This window comes from Uranotaenia lowii, unplaced genomic scaffold, assembly GCF_029784155.1.
Source record: "Uranotaenia lowii strain MFRU-FL unplaced genomic scaffold, ASM2978415v1 HiC_scaffold_12, whole genome shotgun sequence".
Classification (NCBI taxonomy): Eukaryota; Metazoa; Arthropoda; class Insecta; order Diptera; family Culicidae; genus Uranotaenia; species Uranotaenia lowii.
The window spans coordinates 179026-198332 of NW_026597188.1; the positions used below are offsets into that span (position 1 = coordinate 179026).

General features: G+C 33.3%; 1 long non-coding RNA gene across 1 annotated transcript; it reads left to right on the top strand.

Annotated features, from left to right (window-relative positions):
- Window positions 1-303: 303 nt before the first annotated feature.
- Window positions 304-1002, top strand: LOC129759200 (uncharacterized). Its single transcript, XR_008740137.1, has 3 exons — window positions 304-481; window positions 628-880; window positions 954-1002. It is a non-coding gene; the product is annotated as an uncharacterized LOC129759200 (long non-coding RNA).
- Window positions 1003-19307: the final 18305 nt, after the last annotated feature.

A 19307-nucleotide genomic window follows, 5' to 3' on the forward strand; every position in this document is an offset into this window, starting at 1 on the left:
AAAAACATTTGTATCTGGACTAACCGAGATTTGAATAAAGGGTATTTATCCCGGAACTCACAAGATTCCTTATTAATCAAACCGGAACTCCAGTTGTTTTTGAATGTCAACGATTGGATTAGGAATCAATCATTTACATCGAGCCATCTAAGGTTCCTATCGAATAAGCTTTCAGTTTTTACACATCTTGATCAGCCTTGATCTCTGATCGATTGCTACTTAGTCGATGATGTTATTCAACTTAGCGTAGAAGGTCACGAAATTTCACACAAAAGTTGCTTTCTAATTTTTAAACCACCAACCCTTTTGTCTCCATTCATAGGTGGCATATTTCCGGTGGCAGTTGTACCCGGAGCGGCCTTCGTCCCAGTTGCCCCAGCGATCGTCCCCGTGGCACCGGTCGTCCCTGTAGCACCGGTTCATGTTTCCCCCATTCATGCTGCTCCAATTGGACCCGCCCTGGGTTTCGGTGGTGGAGCAGGTAATTTGCTGAGCTTGCTTTTTGGAGGTCAATCGAAAACTTTTCTGTTTGGAACTCATTCACATTTCGGTTCCACCTGAGACGCACTAATTTTTATTTTATTTTTCCCACAATCTGTCTCGCCTCACATCCCTCGATGGTTTTAGGCTTCGGACGTAGCAATGCGCAAGCCCAGACGGCCAGCTTTAGCATAGGGCCGGGCGGAATCAGCGGATCGTTCAGCAAATCATCTGCCGGGGCCGGCGCCGGTGGATTTGGAGGAGGTGGTTTCGGAGGGTCCGGTGCAAATGCCGTGGCCGAAGCTTCTTCCCACAGTGGTGGATTCGGAGGATTCGGTGGTTCCTCGTCGAGTGCGCATGCCTCTGCGAATTCCTACAGCGAAGGCGGTGGTTTCGATCCGTGAGTAATCGCATGTGGTTAGCAATACCTCGCTAAATGGTCGAGTATTTATTTTGAATGATATTTTTCACAGATACTACGGATAAGGTCATTGCCAAGCGGAAGTTGGAGAATAATCAATAAATAATTTTTTTTATTCCCTGTTTTTTTTTCTTTGAAAGAAAAGAAACCTAATCTCAAATTTTACAAAGCTGAGTTCCGTAAAATGAGGTAAAACATGTAATAAGTTGAAATAGTAGATTTAATTTGAATTGAAGTTTACACAATCATTTGGAATGTCTTACAAAGAAGAAAATATAAACTGAATGAACTAACTTACTTAATAACTTAACTTACTTAGTAACCATAGAAGGTTTAATCCGTTGCCTTCAGCAAGTTCTTTGACTGCTTTCCGGCATGCTATTACCAGTTTCGAACTAGAACTGGAAGCACTAAGTGATTTGTTAGCTGCTTGGCTATCTGAACAGAAATAAATTGTTCTGAACATAATTTTCTCTTGTAGTGCAATTTGCACTCCATACATAATAGCATATAGCTTAGCCTGAAAGACTGTGCAATATTTTCCTAGAGGAATGTTCTATGTTCAACGACCGTAAATTCCTGCACCTGCACAGTCGTTTGATAAGATCCGTCAGTATAGAATACAGACGAGGACGAAACTTGATAACCATTCTTGAGGAGAAGGAAATTTGATTTTAAAGCCCATGTAGCGAAATATTACTCCCTACCTACTTAAGGGTCCAGCGCCGATTGACCGACGCATAGGGCTGAGTTAGATCTCTTCTGCTGGCGATCCGGAGCCAGCGTCTTCACTAGCTGCTAGCCAAGGTTCTCGTCAACCGTGCGGATTTCATCGGCGGCTCTACGCCCGTTACGAGCTTTTAAGCCTGCCTCTTCTTGCCCATTTGGATTCCAGTCAAGCGCCTCCCTACAAATTTCGTTTTCATCTCTTCGCAGCGTGTGCCCAATCCATCTCCACTTACGTTCCCGAATCTCGAGTTCTAGCGCCTTTAGATGACACCGGCGATGTAGTTCCACGTTTGAAATCCAGTTGTCAGGCCACCGAGCGCGGAAGATGTTCCGCAGGCAGCGATTCACAAAAACTTGCAGTTTCCGCGTCGTCACCGCATATGTGCATCAAGTTTCGCACCCGATTTGATGTTTGAGAGACGTAGAGAGATCTGGCGTGACCGCCAGATGTTTTGGAGACTCGCAAACGCAAATCAGGCTTTTCTGATCCGGGTTTCGATGTTTTTCTAGGATCCACCATTAGCCGTATTCTGGCTACCAAGATACTGGAAGCACTCCACATTCTTAACCTGTTGTGCAGCTACCACGAAATTGAAGGATTTACTGTGTTGATTTCCATCGACTTGGTCTTTCCGACATTGATTTTGAGACCTGCTGCCTTGGAGTGTTAAATCGTTTGTCGCTAAATTAAACTCGTTTAATCTAACTAAACCAGGCCAAGCATTTGTATGACTCAGTGATCTTTCGTTATTTCCTGACAGCCAGAGACCAACGCCTGTAGACGAAAAGCACATGAGGGGGCTTCCTGTTTTAGGAATAAGTGTAGAGTTTTGATAGAAAACAGAGTTTTCGTGAACGATCCGGACATCCCTAATATACACATTCTTAGAAGGTGATTCAGTTTTTTTCCGAACTGTTGCAACTTCTCCTTTCTGCCACCTTACTATACCAGAAATTATAATACTGTTCCAGAAATTATAAACACACTTTAAAAATAATAAAAAATATTATTTGATCAAATTTTATTTACTTTATTTGCCACATTATATCATTATTTGTGTCCTACCCAACACTGTACTCTTATTTGATGAAAATCTTTAATCATAAGCCAGACTTCGCCTTTTTCCTCGATCATGACTCATAAGCTTCTGCACAGTTGTTATACCCACCATTTTCACCACTCTTGGGCAATTTGGTGGATTCATGTTTTTGGCACAAAACAGACGTTTTGGCTTTTGTACCAACCTAGTGTGTCTTTGGCGTAATGACACGATGCTAAAGCAGGCCAAAATATGACGGGTCCATCATGCTGCTTGATCATCGGCAATAAACGCTTCTGGAGGCATTCTCTTATGTAGGGGAGAATGAGGATACTTGATCCCTGGGGATACTTGATTCCTTAGCTATATCTCGAAACTGGAATGTCTTACAAAGATCAAATGTTCTAGAAAAATGTGCCAAAATGAGCAAAATAACAATGCTTGTAGTTTAAAAAATTTTAACAAAATAATTGTTTGAGTTATTGAACTTTGTTTGAAAAATTTCACAAAATGTAACTTGAAGATCTTTTTTCATCACTTTAAAATGATCGTTACATGGGAAAATTATGAAAAAAAATTTTGTTCCAATGTATCAATCGTTTGAGCGTAAAATGAACTTCATAATGCCATATTTTCAAAGCAATGGAAAACTCTCAACTTTTTTCAGAAAAAGTTTTCTAAAATGTTGATTATGGGTATAATTGATCCCCTAGAGTTGGGTACAATTGATCCCCCTTCCAAACGGCATATTCTTCTTCTGAATTGATCGTTATGATTGTTGATCACGAAATTACTAATATTTATCCAAAAACTAATATTTATCAAACAATTGTCTGAAGAAAATAGCAAAAATAATTAATTTTCTCTTAATTATAAAAAACTAGCTGACCCGGCAAACTTCGTTAAGCCTTTGAATTTCGCAAAAATAATGAACATGTAAATAAGCAGAAAATAGGTAAGTATTTATTTACGCTCATGAAACTGGATTGTTACCTTCAAACGGAGTGAACAGTTTTTTGAATATTTTCGTAAAACTTCTGTCATATTATGGAAGTGCCTACCTCCGAGGCAAAAATTTTCGAAGAAGATTGACTTCCAACAAAACTGGAAAGCGAATATCTTCATTTACAGAGGATCCTTGACACCGATATGTTCAATTTCTATTATCCATAAGATAAGTGCCAAAAAATGTTTTGTTGGAATGTGTCGTCATTTTAAGCAGTTTTGATCAACTGTCTTTCCTTTTTCGCCAAAACCATGTTTGAAATTTTCTTTATCGTATAGGTACCAAATTTGTAGAAATGGCGCAACACTTTTCATGGTATGAAATTTCGCGATTTTTTTTATGCTGCAAATATATAAATATCAACAAATTTCCATATACCATTCTGTTTTTCGTTATCTATCATGCATTTGATATGTTCTCTGTATTAGATAATCTCCTCTTAATTTTTAAAATCATCTTTTTTATATCGACTTTAACTTTATCATATTTATCGATAAATGGATGCTTAAGCACTGAACAAAGAAAATTAGAACAATCAATATATGTGTATGTAGGGGAAAACTGTACAAGACGCACCAGTTAAGCATAATCGCTATTTACAGCGATACCCATCATCTATGAACCAAATTGAAAGTTCACGACGATTCAGGGATCATATTTACATCTTATCAGAAAGAAATAATATGTAAAAAACATGATTTTGGTTATATTTTTGTGAAAATCTTAAACAGCCAGAAAACAAGCCGCGGGGTAGAACGCCAAAACTAGTGGACAGAACGCACCATACCAAATGGGTGGTGAGAAATGGAACAAATATTATACGGAATATAGTTATTGAAACATCAAATTTTTTTATTACATGTTCATCGTATGTTTGTAAACTAACCATACTTTGGCAAAAAATCATTTTTTATTGCTTAATTTAACGAAAATTTTGCTTTTCAAAATTCATTTTTTTATTTCCTTATAGGTAAAACGCCTTCAGGTAGGCAACGAAATTCAATTTCTTGGCTGATATCGCAGCAAACATGGCGGCAGATAATTTTTTCGAGTCAAATATTGGTGCACCTTTTTAACTCCAACAAGGACGAAATTTGTTATAATTATGCATTCTTATCGTAATTTGGGAGTCAGCAAATAAAAAGAAAGACATTTTGTTTCGACATTTGGTTTTTCTCAAAAGTTAACAGCATTCAAAATTTTAGCCTAAAACACGTGGTTTTGCGGGCATTCTGCCCCAATTTTGATATGATTTATTTTAGTTAAAATTTGTGGAAAGTTAGTGAAATAAAATAAAATATTAATAGCCATTCGAAAGTGCATACGAGTGTTATAACGAAAAGCTGCAGTTGGATCAGATAGCGCAGACTGGTTTACCATAAAACCTTATATGATAACCATAAAAAATAACAAGTTTAGGCACAATCCATTAATTCTTCTGTTTCTAAGAATTAGAATCGTTTTTGTGAACTTTTCATCTAAAAAATGATGAAAAAGCTCGTTTGCTACAATAAAAATGAAAAAAAACACCATTCGGAGCCAAAGGTTAGTGTATTTTTGAGAAAGAATGGCATGGGCCATTTTACCTCGCTGGTGCGTCTTGTACAGTTATCCCCTACATGGAATTTTTATTCACAGCAATTTCAAATCAAACGATTATGAAATCTTTTTTTACTTTGAGATCTTGAATTCAAAACCAGAAATGAAATTCAAAAAAGTCTTGCAAATCTAATTCAGTTTTCATTATTTATTTATTGTTCACGGTCTTCGACAACTTAATATCATTCAGACTGATTTCTTAATCTATGCTTAAAACTATCTTTACTTATATTATAATCAAAACAAACACAAACTTGATTAAACAATTTACACGATATATCAAATGGGTTGTAAAATCTCTAAAATTATCTCTGTTTTGGATCTTGAATCATATTTTCGTCGAGACTAAAATTTTTATTTTCCAAGTTTCTTGTATTTGAAGCTGATATTGAACCAATTATCTGTTCCTGATTTCTGATACTGAGTGTTGGATCAAATTATGAACATTATTTTTACAAAGTCAACCCTATTTATATCCTTAATTTTGTTCAGTTTTTGAACAACTTAGTATGAAAGGAAGAAGTGGATAGTATCTAACATTTCCTTGGTTTTCTGATGAAATTCACATAGAATTACAAAGTTAATATCATTCTATTCTCGAACTAACTCATTACATTCTTGACGTTTACAAAAACTAAGTAAATCAATTTATGGTCGTCTTATTCTAATAATTAAAAATATGACGTTCTCTTGGTGTTATACCATAAATATTTCATTGTTATCTGTTCAGTTGTTTTGGATATGTCAAAACTTCCACAGTCATACGTAGAATATTATTTTTCTTAAATAATATGACAGTCTTTCATTTAACCGGAAAATAAACAAAACAAAATAAAGGAGTAAATAAAAGAGATCAGAATTTTTCTCGAGCGTATCCTGGTCAGGCAAATTTATTTGATCTAAAAACCTAACAATATCCGGGCATTTGATTTCAAAATTTTAAATCCAAAATTCGGGCCATACAAAGCTAATTTGGGCTAAATTCAAAAACTACTCAAAAAAAAAAAAATAAAACGAAAAGCACTTCAATAATTTTTTTTTCTTCGAAACACATCAGAAAATTTGAATCATATTTTAAGCATCCAGAAACCGTGCATGATTATTATGTTAAAAGTTGCTCAAAAAATTCCGTTTTAGTACGCAAAATTTAAAAAATAATAACTTAATAAGAGATTTTTTAATTTGGCAAATGAAATGACTAAATCCGGAAAATTCGGTTTTTTTTAAATAAAAATCCGGACAACCGGGCTGGACGACTTAACCGGGCCCTTTAAATTTTGCTAGCTTTGGATAAATCAGCCTTAAAAATGTTAAAGTTGCCTTGATGCTGAAGCAAAAATGACAATTTTCGAAAATAGATATACTCCATGCCGGCTTATTGCCTTCTTTTTTTTCACCCCATACGGAAGGTGAACAATTACATCCAAGTATCCATTTTACTGGTGCCACGTGAAAAGTACACTTGCAACGAAAATGGGCGCCAAAACTGCCTATAGAGAGATAGATGAACATCAGTAAGCCTTGATTGCTTTTGGCGCCTTCCTACTCTGGGTGATTCGAATGAAAAAAATGGAAATTGTGTGCCATGACTTTATTTGATACGAATAAAATCTAAAAATTAATTTTCAAATTCCACAAAAACATTTTCGAAATTATCTCTCCGTTGTGTTATTCTTCGCGTGAAGACGAACACAACAAAAAAAATCTCATGCAAATCGGATGATCCAGTGAAGAGTTTTCCGTGTGCGCACATTTCTGTATGAGCTGTCTCTCTCCCTGTTTTATATATATAGATAGCGCCTTTAAGTATGCAATGTTATTAGCGTTGAGACAAAGTTATTGTATTTTCTTCTTATGTCTGCTATAAGTTGTGAAATGAGAACAAACAAGACCAAAATAGTCAATTAACATTCTATCTTGGGGTTTTGTTTGATTTTTATACAAAGATTAGGGCTTCCTGAATAAAAGATCAAGTCTCCTTTAATAGGGGATCAAGTCTCCCCTAACTTCAGAAAAATCGCAATTTTTTTACTCCCACGAAAATGCTTCTAGTTCATCAACGGGTTCAAGTATCGTTCTAATTTTTGGAGCATAGAAACTTGAAGTTACAAGCTGTCAGAAAATGTCAAAGATGGCGAGTTGCTAAATTTTTCCAAAAAGATATGGTGAAAATAAAAAAAGGGGATCAAGTATCCCCACTCTCCCCTATATAGTTCTGGGTATTCATTGTTTCCGATGTGACGTACGGGCTAGATATTTTGCCGCACTCGCAAGTTGCCAGTTTCGGGGATATCCTTGTCCATGCGTACAGTTAAGTATTGTGGCCCGGGAAGGGTTTTATAGTCTAATTTCACATACACGCTGAGCCAGTCTAAACCATTAATGCCTAAAAAATAACCATAATGATAGTTTTCCTGGGTTAACTCGTTAAATGACTTTACCGTGAATACTCATAAAATGAGATTTCATAAAGAACTTGGAAAATGGTTATTTTTCAACCGTTTGTAAAAACTGAATATTGGTTGAAAATTAACCATTTTTTGGCAAAAATGAAACGGGGTTCAATTGAATGAATGTAAAAGATCAAAATTTCAAATAAAATTCAGATTTCATAGCAAAATGTTGCAGTTTGTCTATCTGTATAAATGTTTGCGTAAATTATTCAAATATCAAGAAATTTGAGAAGTTTAGGAGATAGTTTGTTGAGTGTTTTTCGGAATAATATATATTTAATTAATGATATCCAAGTAAGAACATTTTTATTATTAGATTTAACTTTTATCTGCCAGCATTTTTCACCTATCGATTGTTTTAAAAACATTTTGAGGTAATAAAAAAAAATAGGTTAACAAGGATATTTAAACGATAATTTTCCTAACAGCCTCATTACATTCGTTGAATGATTTTACTAATTCAACTACAGAAGCTCTAGAGCTCGAAATAGAAATTTTTAAACAGTAAATATCAATGAAATCAAACAGCTTTGAAAGCTGATTAGACGGTTTAGAGCCTAGCACGTGGTAAGCTTTCGCTAGGACCTCTAACGCCTTAATGAAGTCGCCATTGATTTTGATGAGAACTCCGCCAATATAAATGTAATATTGCCCTATGGAAAATTTTGTTGCTCTGCACAAGATGTGCCCAGAAGGGTAAGTGTTGCGGCGAATGAAGTCGAGTTCGACTTGTGCAAGGTGCTCTTGCAGAACTATCTCGTCCTCCTAGAAAGAAGATTTAAATAGCATTTTAATTAAATTTTGTTAAACGAAACTCCTATAAAGAAAATACTTACTCCTACCCATTTTATGAGCGAACTGACCAGCTGCTCCTCCAGATCATCGCCTTCCCGGGCTTTCCGTTTGATGCCTTGGAAATTCAAGTGGAGCCAGATTCGGAGCAATCCCCTCAAATTATCTGAAGCGAGAGCATACATACAAATTAGATTTCTGAGAACCAAATATAACAAATTTGTAAAGGTTGAACGAGGTTTGATTATTTTGATTTTAAAGTACAAAAATTTTATTTTGTTTACCGTCTTCGATGCGACAGAAACTTTTTGGTTTGTAAAGAAGACCTTTCAAACACATGTTAAAAAAATTAGCATGTTTGTTGGCGTTGCTTTTGATTTGGTCAAACATAAGAAGTATCTGAAAATAAAACAATAAATTAGCTCATTTAGGGAAACAGTAAATTGTCATCAGAAAAAGTTATATCATTATAGTAAGAATTTTTTAAATTTTCTGTACTTACTATTTCGCCATTATATCCTGCCAAGTGTGGAAAAGCTTCGACCATACTTTTAGGTGACTTTTTTTGTTTCAACATTGTGTTGAGCAATGGTAGGCATTTCACCATGTATTCCTTAACATATGTTCTGTTATCGGGATTTTCCTCCATTCTTGCTAGGAACTGTGAAATTTCGATAACTTCGTCGGTCACAAAATCCTTTTTTGTGGGTCTTGGGAATTTTTTCGATTCCGAAGGAATTTTGTGGCATAAATTTCGGAAGTGGTTGTAAATTGTTCCTGAATGAGGAAAGTTTGCGCCTTTTCCACTATTTGGATTGAAAAAAGCTGCTTCATTGCTGTATTCTGTATTGGCCAAGTATGGAAAAGCTTCGATGATATCTCGAGCCATCTTTTTTTGTTCGATGGTTGTAGGATAGCTGAAACGATAAATTATTTATAATCTTTAATCTAGCTACTAAAAAAAACAATTTAAAAAAACAAGTGGAAACTAAAAATTAAAAAAAAACGCACCTTTTGGAAAAAACCCTTTTGCTCCAGTCGGCACAAAGGATTCTAACCAACTCGCATCTATCCTTACGCTCAAGCTCCAATCCTTTGTCGAGCTTTCTATACAGCACCGCTTGAGCAAATTTGGGATTTTCTTCTAGTTTTTTCCTTAAATCCGAATTCGGATTATTCATCAAAACGTTGGAATTCGACGGGACCAACACATTTTTCGTTTTGGTTCGTTCGATCACATCTAATACCAAAACCAGTGGTCCTTCTTTGAGTCCAATATTTTTTAGTCGTCCTTCGCTCAGCAGCATTAATGATGCATCGTTGAACTGATTGGCTAAAAAAAAAAAGATTTATTATTGTATTATTGAGCTGGAATTGCTCAAAACACATAATATTAGGAATATACTCAAAAAACTGTCCCGATCTACGCTATTGATCGGTTTTAAAAATGCTGTCTCTATAAATATGCCATAAATTCCAATATGCGAATCTTTTTCTTTCAATTTAAAAATTTATGTAAACTCGAGCCGGGTAAATTACCCTACCTTGTTCAAGCAGTGGGGGACAGAATGGGAAAAAATGGGGGAGCTCCCATGTAAGTTTAAAATAAAGAGCTTATCAGAAAAGCAATCATATTTATAAGAGGGTTTTTTTGCGTACTGATATTTGGCATAACACAAAAATAAGTGTGACAAATGTTTTTATGGAAGTTCGTAACTTCCCACTTTGGGGAAAAAGGTATAGAATCCATAAATGTTGACATAATTTAAATCATCATGAGTTAAGTTTCAGATCTTGAAAAACATCATCATGAGTTAAGTTTCAGATCTTGAAAAACAAATTTAGAGATCAAGTTTCAGTAAATAATATATATCATCTTTATATTGGAATTCGGAACTTCAGCCGCAGCTCTCATTTCAAAGTTCTTGGTTCTGAACTATGATGAGGTTTGATTTAAAATAATGCTCACAAAAATCTAAATTTCAATAAATTTATACAAATTACATTTATTTTTGGAAAGTGTAGCAAAGCACACTGGGTCAGCTAGTAGATAGATAAAATTCCCCCAATGGGGCGAATATAATACTCCCCCCGGAAGGGTGAGCCACATCGAACACATCGTTTATAGAAACACGAAATAATGCGTGCCAAAGTTCACAGCAAATTCCCGGAATATGATTTTCAAATTGATTCGACAGTTAACCTCTTCCGGTTCCCATCGATGGTCCTGGATTGGTTCGAACTTTCAGTCTATTGGACCGGATTTTGTAGCGATATTTCTCTTGTTTACTTCGCATAATCCCGGAAGGCAAGCTGATCGAACCGTCCAAAGATAGGAAAATCAATTCTCGCCGTAAAACAGGCAATTAGGTTTGCATGCAAATAAACTAAACTACAACATAATTAAAAAGCATAAAATTATTTCGGAAATTCCAATTTCTCAATCTAACCTCAAATTAGGAATCAAAATCAATCAATAAAAATGATAAATTGTGAAGTTTTATTGATGTTTTGGCTTACCTTTGAGTATATTGTAAGCATCCGGATCAATTCTACGGATTTCCTCCATATTTTCGAAGTAATTTGAAGTTTTGACCGCACAATTAAGGAAAAAAACACCAACTTTCCACTAACTCCGATTGCATCATCAACCAGAAAAAACGCTCAAGAAAAAATCCCCAAACACTGAATTTTTAACCATTATTACGGTTTATCTTAAGAACCTAGAATATGGTTAAAAATTAACAATCCATTAAGGTTAAAAAATAGCAAATATTGAAGTTTTCAGGAGAAAACCGGAAAACGGTTGAAAAAAACTCGAAAATGATTATAAAAAAATGAGCGTGTACGTTCCATCGTCCATGATAATGCACCCAGAACTTTTGCAAAAAATTGAAACATATAGTTTCCGGGCTATTGGTTTAACAGAAGCGCCTTGATTTGAGTTCCTTTTAGGTTTTTTTCTGCTTCCGGCACAGGCGCGGTCCTATGGGGGGGGTGATCGGGGTGATCACCCCCCCCAAGCGGCAAAAAACCGTTACAAAATACTCGCAAACGCTAGAATTTCTATGAAAAGTTCGAGTATTTCCTAGTGGATGTTCTATGGAATTTTCAAAATTTTAACTTCTTAAAATTTGAAAAAAAAAACGGTCCGCCAAACTAGAACCGCTGTAGCTTGCAATCCCCTAGACTAATTTTCACCAAATTACTTTTGTTATGGCACCTACAGTGTTGAATTCGAAATCGCTGACCATATATGAATCTTTTATAGATTTTCATATCTATTCAATTTTCTAAAAATACCATAAATACTACTTCTTAAATTAGAGGTGATGAACAAAACCTGATAAAAATTGAGTTCAGGAATATACCTCCAAAAACAGGTTTTAAAACAAATGCTCCAATAACTTGCCTATGTATTAATTTTTCCCAGATGAGATAAAACCAGTGATAATAATATCCCGCCATAACTCGACTATTTTCTCGAGAACATGGAATTTTCATTGAAAAATAGTATAAGCTATAAGAAATGAACCCTTTGTTATTTTTTTTTTTTCATTTTAAATTATACATTATGTTTAAAAATATTAAATGCATGAAGCAAAAATACAATTTTTTACTTTTTTACAAAATCATTCGTTTCAAATTTGTAACTGCATCTTTCGATTTCGTAACAATAAATTTTAAAATCTATGAGAGCTGCATTAAGAGAAAACAAATAAAAATAAAGTTCCGAAAGTTGCATACCTAAGAATCTGATTTTAATGATTTTGTTTTAGGATTAAATTTATATTTAAACTTGAAGAATCGAAACAAAAGTTTATATCAATTAGTTTTTTAGAATCACGATTCAGCAATATACTTCTGAAAAATAATAAAATATTCAGTTTTAAATTCATAGAAATTGTTAACACATTCTCAAATAAATGTTTGGGTTTCAAAAGGTATTGATGGAAAACGAGAATCACTAAAATTTTGGTGAGAGTTTTACGGTGATATTAAAATATTGTAGATAACTTGAGATTTTTTCACATGTGTGTATTTTTTCATTTGTAAAATTACATTTATCTCGGAAGGTTTTTTAAAGAGTTCTTAAATTGATAATTTTTAAACTGCTCAATATACAAATGACGAAAATTATCTTTTTGTCCACAATTGATCGCAGGGAATATTAAAGATTCGCAGATTGTTTTATAAAAGGATGTATAATGTATATACTATTTAAAAGGATATCAAAATAATTATGTAAGTAAGTTTGTTAAACTCTCTAGTTTCTAACTTTTTTTTTAAAATATAAACCTCTAATTAATTTAAATGAAATTTATAAGGGAAGTGGAGAAGCAGTGTGCATCATGGTCGTGAAATATTGTTTTTTTTAAAAGAAGTATATCTAATCAAATTCATCCATTACTTTGATGATTTATCACATAAATCCAAAAAAAATTGTTAGAATCAATACAAATTTTATGCTGATATGAAATATTTTTTCAAGAACCCAAATGCAGCCTCTATTTTTTATCTAAATGTTCAACTCCACATTTAAAAAGGTTTTTTTTATAAATTCACATAGCCACGGAATTAAAACTTTTTTAAATCAAAAGAATTTAAGAGCTAATTTTGATTTAAGTTGGTACCCTTAATTATTTTCAAATAGGTTAAACATTATTCGAGAAAATTCTGCACTTTTCTGACAAAACTATTAAACATTACAATAAAAATTCGAAATAAGGGTTCATATCACATTTCTTTCCTCAAGAATGCAAGTAATGTTGACTTCTGTGAAATTTTTTAAATTTAAGTTTTCTGTTTATTTACTGTTCCCAACAGGCGCGGTCCTATGGGGGGGGTGATCGGGGTGATCACCCCCCCCCCAAGCGGCAAAAAACCGTTACGAAGTACTCGAAAACGCTGGATTTTATATACAAACTAAGAACTTTTCTTAGTAGGTGTACCTTCGAATTCTCAAATTTTTCCACTCCGTGGGGGATTTGTTCAATAAAAGAATTTATTAATCACTTAATAGCTTAAAATTAAAAAAAAAATCGGTCCGCCAAACTAAAACAGCTGTAACTTGCAATTCCCTGGACCGAGTTTCACCAAATAACTTTTGTTATTTGGTGAAATTCGAATTTGCTGACCAAATACGCTTCCGGCCATAAGTTTGGAATCACCCCCTCAAAAAGAGCTAATTTGATTGGCCATATTTCAGTCACCTTATGACATATTGCATTTCTTTTGATCTCATTCTAAAGTCGATAAGCAAAACCCTCTTCATATGTTATTGGTAAAATGTACATATATGTTAACTTTATATGACTTAAACTTGGCTTAAAGTTGGAAAATTTCCAAAAAATCGCACATTTTAATTTATCCCGATCAATTAACTTGAGTTGCATTTTAGTTTTTTCATAAATATCAAAAAAAAATTTCAATTTTGTGATAAAAATTAGCATAGTGCTTTAAATAGATAAAATAGCAAAGTTTCGCTAATCTGATAAGTTATGTTTAATGCTCATGATTTCTTTCGCTTTTTGGAAATTTAGTGGAGATGTTTTTTCAGACTAACTTCGTTAAAACTTTAGCTACAGTTTGATCATCTTTTGATAATGTTCACCAAATAGTTGGTATCTATATATATATAGAATGAATTTCTGTCTGTCTGTCTGTCTGTCTGTCTGTTCCCTATAGACTCGAAAACTACTGAACCGATTTGCGTGAAACTTGGCAGATGGAGGTATTGGAGGCAGATGAAGGTTTCTATTATAGTTAGAGACCCCTCCCTCTCTCGGGAAGGGAGGGAGGGGCCTCCAAAACTTAAGACAATTTTGTGCATAACTTGAGAACCAATCGAGCAAATGGTATTAAATTTGGCATGGAGTGGTATTTGGGAACGAGTTATGATTCTTTGAATATAAGGTACCCCTCCCTCCTCTCAGTGGGGTGATAGAAAAGGGAGAGGGGGCTACCTTACAATTTTTCATATATCTCGAAAACTAATCAGGATATTGGAACCAAATTTGGCATAGGAAGGTATTTGGATACAAAATATATTTCAATGATTATTTGGGACCCCTCCTTCTTTCCAGTAGAAAGGGGGGGGGGGGCATCTTTTATAATTTTTACATAACTCAAAAACTAATAAAGCAAATGGAACCAAATTTGGAATGGAAGGGTATATCAATACGAAAAATATTTCTATGATTATTTGAGAACCCTCCCTCTTTTCAGTAGGAAGATATAAAGGGGGAGGGGTCTTCTTATAACTATTTACATAACTCAAAAACTAATTAAGCAAATGAAACCAAATTTGGCATGGGAGGATATTTGGAGTCGTAAAATGTTTCTATGATTATTTAAGACCTCTCCCTCTTTCCAGTCGAAACATATAAAGGGGGGAGGAAACCTTTTTTATATTTTTTTTTTAAACTGGCGAACTAATAAAGCAAATGGAACCAAATTTGGCATGGAAGGGTATTTGGGAACGAGACATGTTCTAATGATTGTTTGAGACCTCTTTCTTCTTCCAGTGTGGAGAAAAGAAAGAGAAAGAGGAGTTTCATACAATTTTTACTGCATAACTCGAGAACTACAACAGCAAATGGAATCAAATTTGGCATGAAACGATGCTTCTATGAATATTTGGTATACCTCACTATTTCAAAGAGGCGAATGAAAAGGGGGAGGGAGCTGATCGAGCAAATGGAAACATATTTGGCATGTAAAGGTATTTGGATGCGATAAATGTTTCTATATAAATTGAAGCCCCACCTTTTTTTTCAGCGGAAAAATATAGATAAAGGGGGAAAGCGGGGCTTCCATACAAATGCATTTTTGCATAACTCGAAAGTTATTCGAGCAAATGAAACCAAATTGGGAATAAAAAAGTATTTGAGTACGAAAAATACATCTATGAATATTAAGTTCTCACCCCTCCATTCAATGGGGAGGACGGAAGGGGGGATGGTACTTCCTTTCAAGTTTATGCAAAAATCAAGAATTAACTACGCAAATAAAACCAAATTGGGCATGGGATGGTACTTCAAAACAAGAAATATTTTTGTGTGAAACAATTCCTTTCTTGCAGAAGGATAGAATTGGGAATTTAGGAAGGGAACAGGAAAGCTTACATTTAATTTTTTTTAACAATATCCGAGAAATGGACAAAACTTAACATGGAAATCGTTTTGTTATGATTCTATGATAATTGACACACCATCCTCCTTCCAGTGAGTAAGTACTATAAGGAACTATAGTTGATATAAGAGGATTTTTGGGTTCGAAAAAAATGGGCATGATTATTAAAGATCACGTTCTCCATTCAGCAGGGGGTGACGGGAAGGACAGCGGGGGCTTTCTTATCAGTTTCTTAGCATAAATTCAGAACATATTAAGCAAAAATAACCATATTTTATAAGTTAGATTGTTAGCGTAAGATTAATTTGAGACCCTCCCAGCTCAGGGCGAAGCTTAAAGAAACAGATTAAAATTATCAGATCATTAACACAAATTTATAGATCAGGATTCAGAATATTAGTTTAAGTTATCTTTGTGTTTCTATTCGAAACTCTAGCTGCAGCTCTCATTTTATAGCGGTTGCTTTTGAATTTTGTCATAATTTGATTTAAAATAATGCCAACAAAACAATAAAAATTGGAATAATTTCTGAAAATATCATTTGATTTTGAAAGGTGTAGCAAAACACACCTGGTCAGCTAGTGATCAATAAATACCTGCCAACTTGTTTCGACCATAACTTTATTATCTTACAAGTTATTGCAGATCGGTTCGGATCCATGCTTGATGGATCAACATATCTCGATCCATTTTAGAAGTAAAAAAAGACTTGAGTTTTTGAGTGTTAAATTGCCTTTGAGGCTGTTCAGATACGACGTCGACAATAAAAATGAGATTTTGACGCCTTCCGTGCATCAATGGGGATATTCGCCAACCCCTACCCGCTTCCCCAGATGTCCACCTGAACAGATTTGATTTTTGTTGCCTACATCTAATACTAGATTTCCATTTCTTGGTTTATTTTTCATTGCAAGCTGCGATTTTTATAGAATGCATCTACAAACCCATATTTTTTTCTGAATTAAAGATACCGAAACTGACTAAACAATTAAAATTAAAAAGTACCTTTTAAATTTCAGAATTTTTTAAAAAAAATAATTTCTTATTTTGGAACGTTTTTGAAAAAAATGAGTTTTGATTGTGTTTGCCTCGACGTAGCAAAAATGATCGATTCTGATATATTGATATAAATTTTTTTTTCAGATTTTTAGAATTTTAATTAAAATACTTTTCAGTTTAAGAAGGAATACAAATTTTGATAAATATATAGAAAACGACCAAATACATAGAATTAAAAATGTGTTTTCTTGAAATAAGATTTTTTATATTTATCACTTATTTTGTTTCGAAGACTCGTTTACTGTGATATTTTACGTCTTTCATTAGCTTTTATGCCCCCTTTGGCTTGAAGAACGTCAAATTTTTAATGATCAATAGTCCATTCTTTAATTCAAAAGTTTCAAATGTATGTGAGTGCAGTTGTTCACGCATTGTTTGTTTTCTATGCAAAAAGTGAAATTTATTTTCATCAATTCTATCATCTCTTTTAAAATATTACTCACAATGGTATTTTTCGCAGAATATTTGGTACTTTTGAACACATTTTTATCTTATTTACGGTTTTTCATGTTCATGCTATTTAGGTTAAGAATATTCGTTTCACCGAATACTTTAAAGGGCTAATAGTCGTTATTCGGTTGTTCGCACTATTCGGTACATCTCTAATGATATATTCAATTTTCTAAAAATACTGAAAATACTACTTCTGAAACTAGAGGTGATGGATAGAATCTGATAAAATATCGAGTTCAGAATTTTTTTTTCAAAATCAGTTTTCAAAGCGTAGGCTCCAAAAACTTGCCTACGTTTTAATTTTTCCCAGGTAAGATAAAACTATTCCTTCATCCTCGACTATTTTCTCGGAAACAAGGCAATCGCTAAAGTTGAAAATTCGGCAGACATTTTTCTTATTTCTAATTATATCGCAGATACTGTGTTTAGCTCATTTACACAATAATATTTAAATTTTTGAGTAGAAATCCAGCTTAATAATTTAGGTTAAAAAATCCACACTGAATCTGAAAAGTTGGTTATTTAAATTACTATTGATTATGACTTTTCACTGAAATATTGAAATAGAATTTACTTTCAGAAATTAACTTTATATTCAAATTTTATTTTATTTATTCAAACATTGTACAAAAAGTTGAAATATTGAGAACTTGATGAAAAAATACTACTTTTCACTTTTTTCTTAACTTGTTCGTTGCAAATAAGTTACTATTTCCTTGGAATCAGTTATAATAAAATCAAAAATCTCGTATGAGAGCTTGAAATTCAAGAAAAAACAAATAAAAATGAAGTAACAATACCTAGGAATATGATTTTATTGATCTTATTTAGAATTAAATTTATATTTTAAAATTGAAGAATTGGAACAAAAATTAATAATATATCGAAACTTCCGATATTCAATACTTAATAATAATTCGAAACGATTCAGCAAAATACTTCAGAAAAATAATTAAATATACAGTTTAAAATTCAGAGCAACTATTAACGAACACTTTTCTCAAATAATTGTTTTGGAATTGCTGCAAAATAAGAATCATTAAAATTTTGGTGAGAGTCGCTGATATGAAGATGTCCAAAAAAAATATTGTGGAAAACTTGAAGATTTTTTTTTACATTTTCTTCTGCAAAAATGTGTGTTAAATTTTCATTTGTGAAATGACATTTATATCTGAAATTTTCTAAAAGAATTTTTAAAGTAATAATTTTTAAACTTCCAATTGTAAAAAAATACGAAAATTATCTTTTTATCAATACTTGTTCGCAGTGAACATCTAAGATTCGCAGATTGTTTAAAAAAAGGATATCAAAATAAGTTTATTGAGAGAATTTGTTAAAAATTTTCAGTATTTTTCTCTAATTTCAAATTTTGCGAATTACAAACCTACAACTATACAAACCTACAAAATACAAGTCTGATTTACAACTGTAGCTCCCCAACCACCACCGCCCTATCCCCCCCCCCCCCCATCCACCACTCTATTTCTCAAAATAAACGTTTTTTCGCCCGATATTTACGATCCTTCTTATTGACTGATTTTTGAAAATTTGGAAAATCACCCCCCCCAAGAGCCAACTCTAGGACCGCCCCTGGTTCCCAATTTTGTAAAATAATAGACTTTTAACGAATGGTTAAAGAAGTAATGACTACATTGGATTTAAGATATTTCTCAATGTAGAAATCAAATCGTTTTTCAGACTTCAGCAAATTTTCCAATAAAATAAAATCTTTGTTTTTTAAAACTTTCTTTAATCAATAATGTCAGAAATTCTTGTGTTTAAATTATTAAACACTGTAGATTTTTTTAAGATCATTCATCATCATGAAAGTAGTATTTCTCAATTGAATCAAATATAATATACAAGTTCGGAATCAGTTTGATTTCATGTTAACTTGTAAGTTCATCAATTATCAATGATTGATTTCACTCAAAACTCTATACAAACTCCATATCACCAAAACGAGAGGTGATAAACAAAATCTAGTTGAAGTACGATTTCTACTAAATCAATCATTAAAACATAGACACCAAAATGCTATCTCTTGCATTATTTTGGAAAGACGATTTTATTAGAAAAATCATTTTCAAATGTTATTAACTAATCTTTTTCATCTTCATATTATATTTAAATTTATGAAG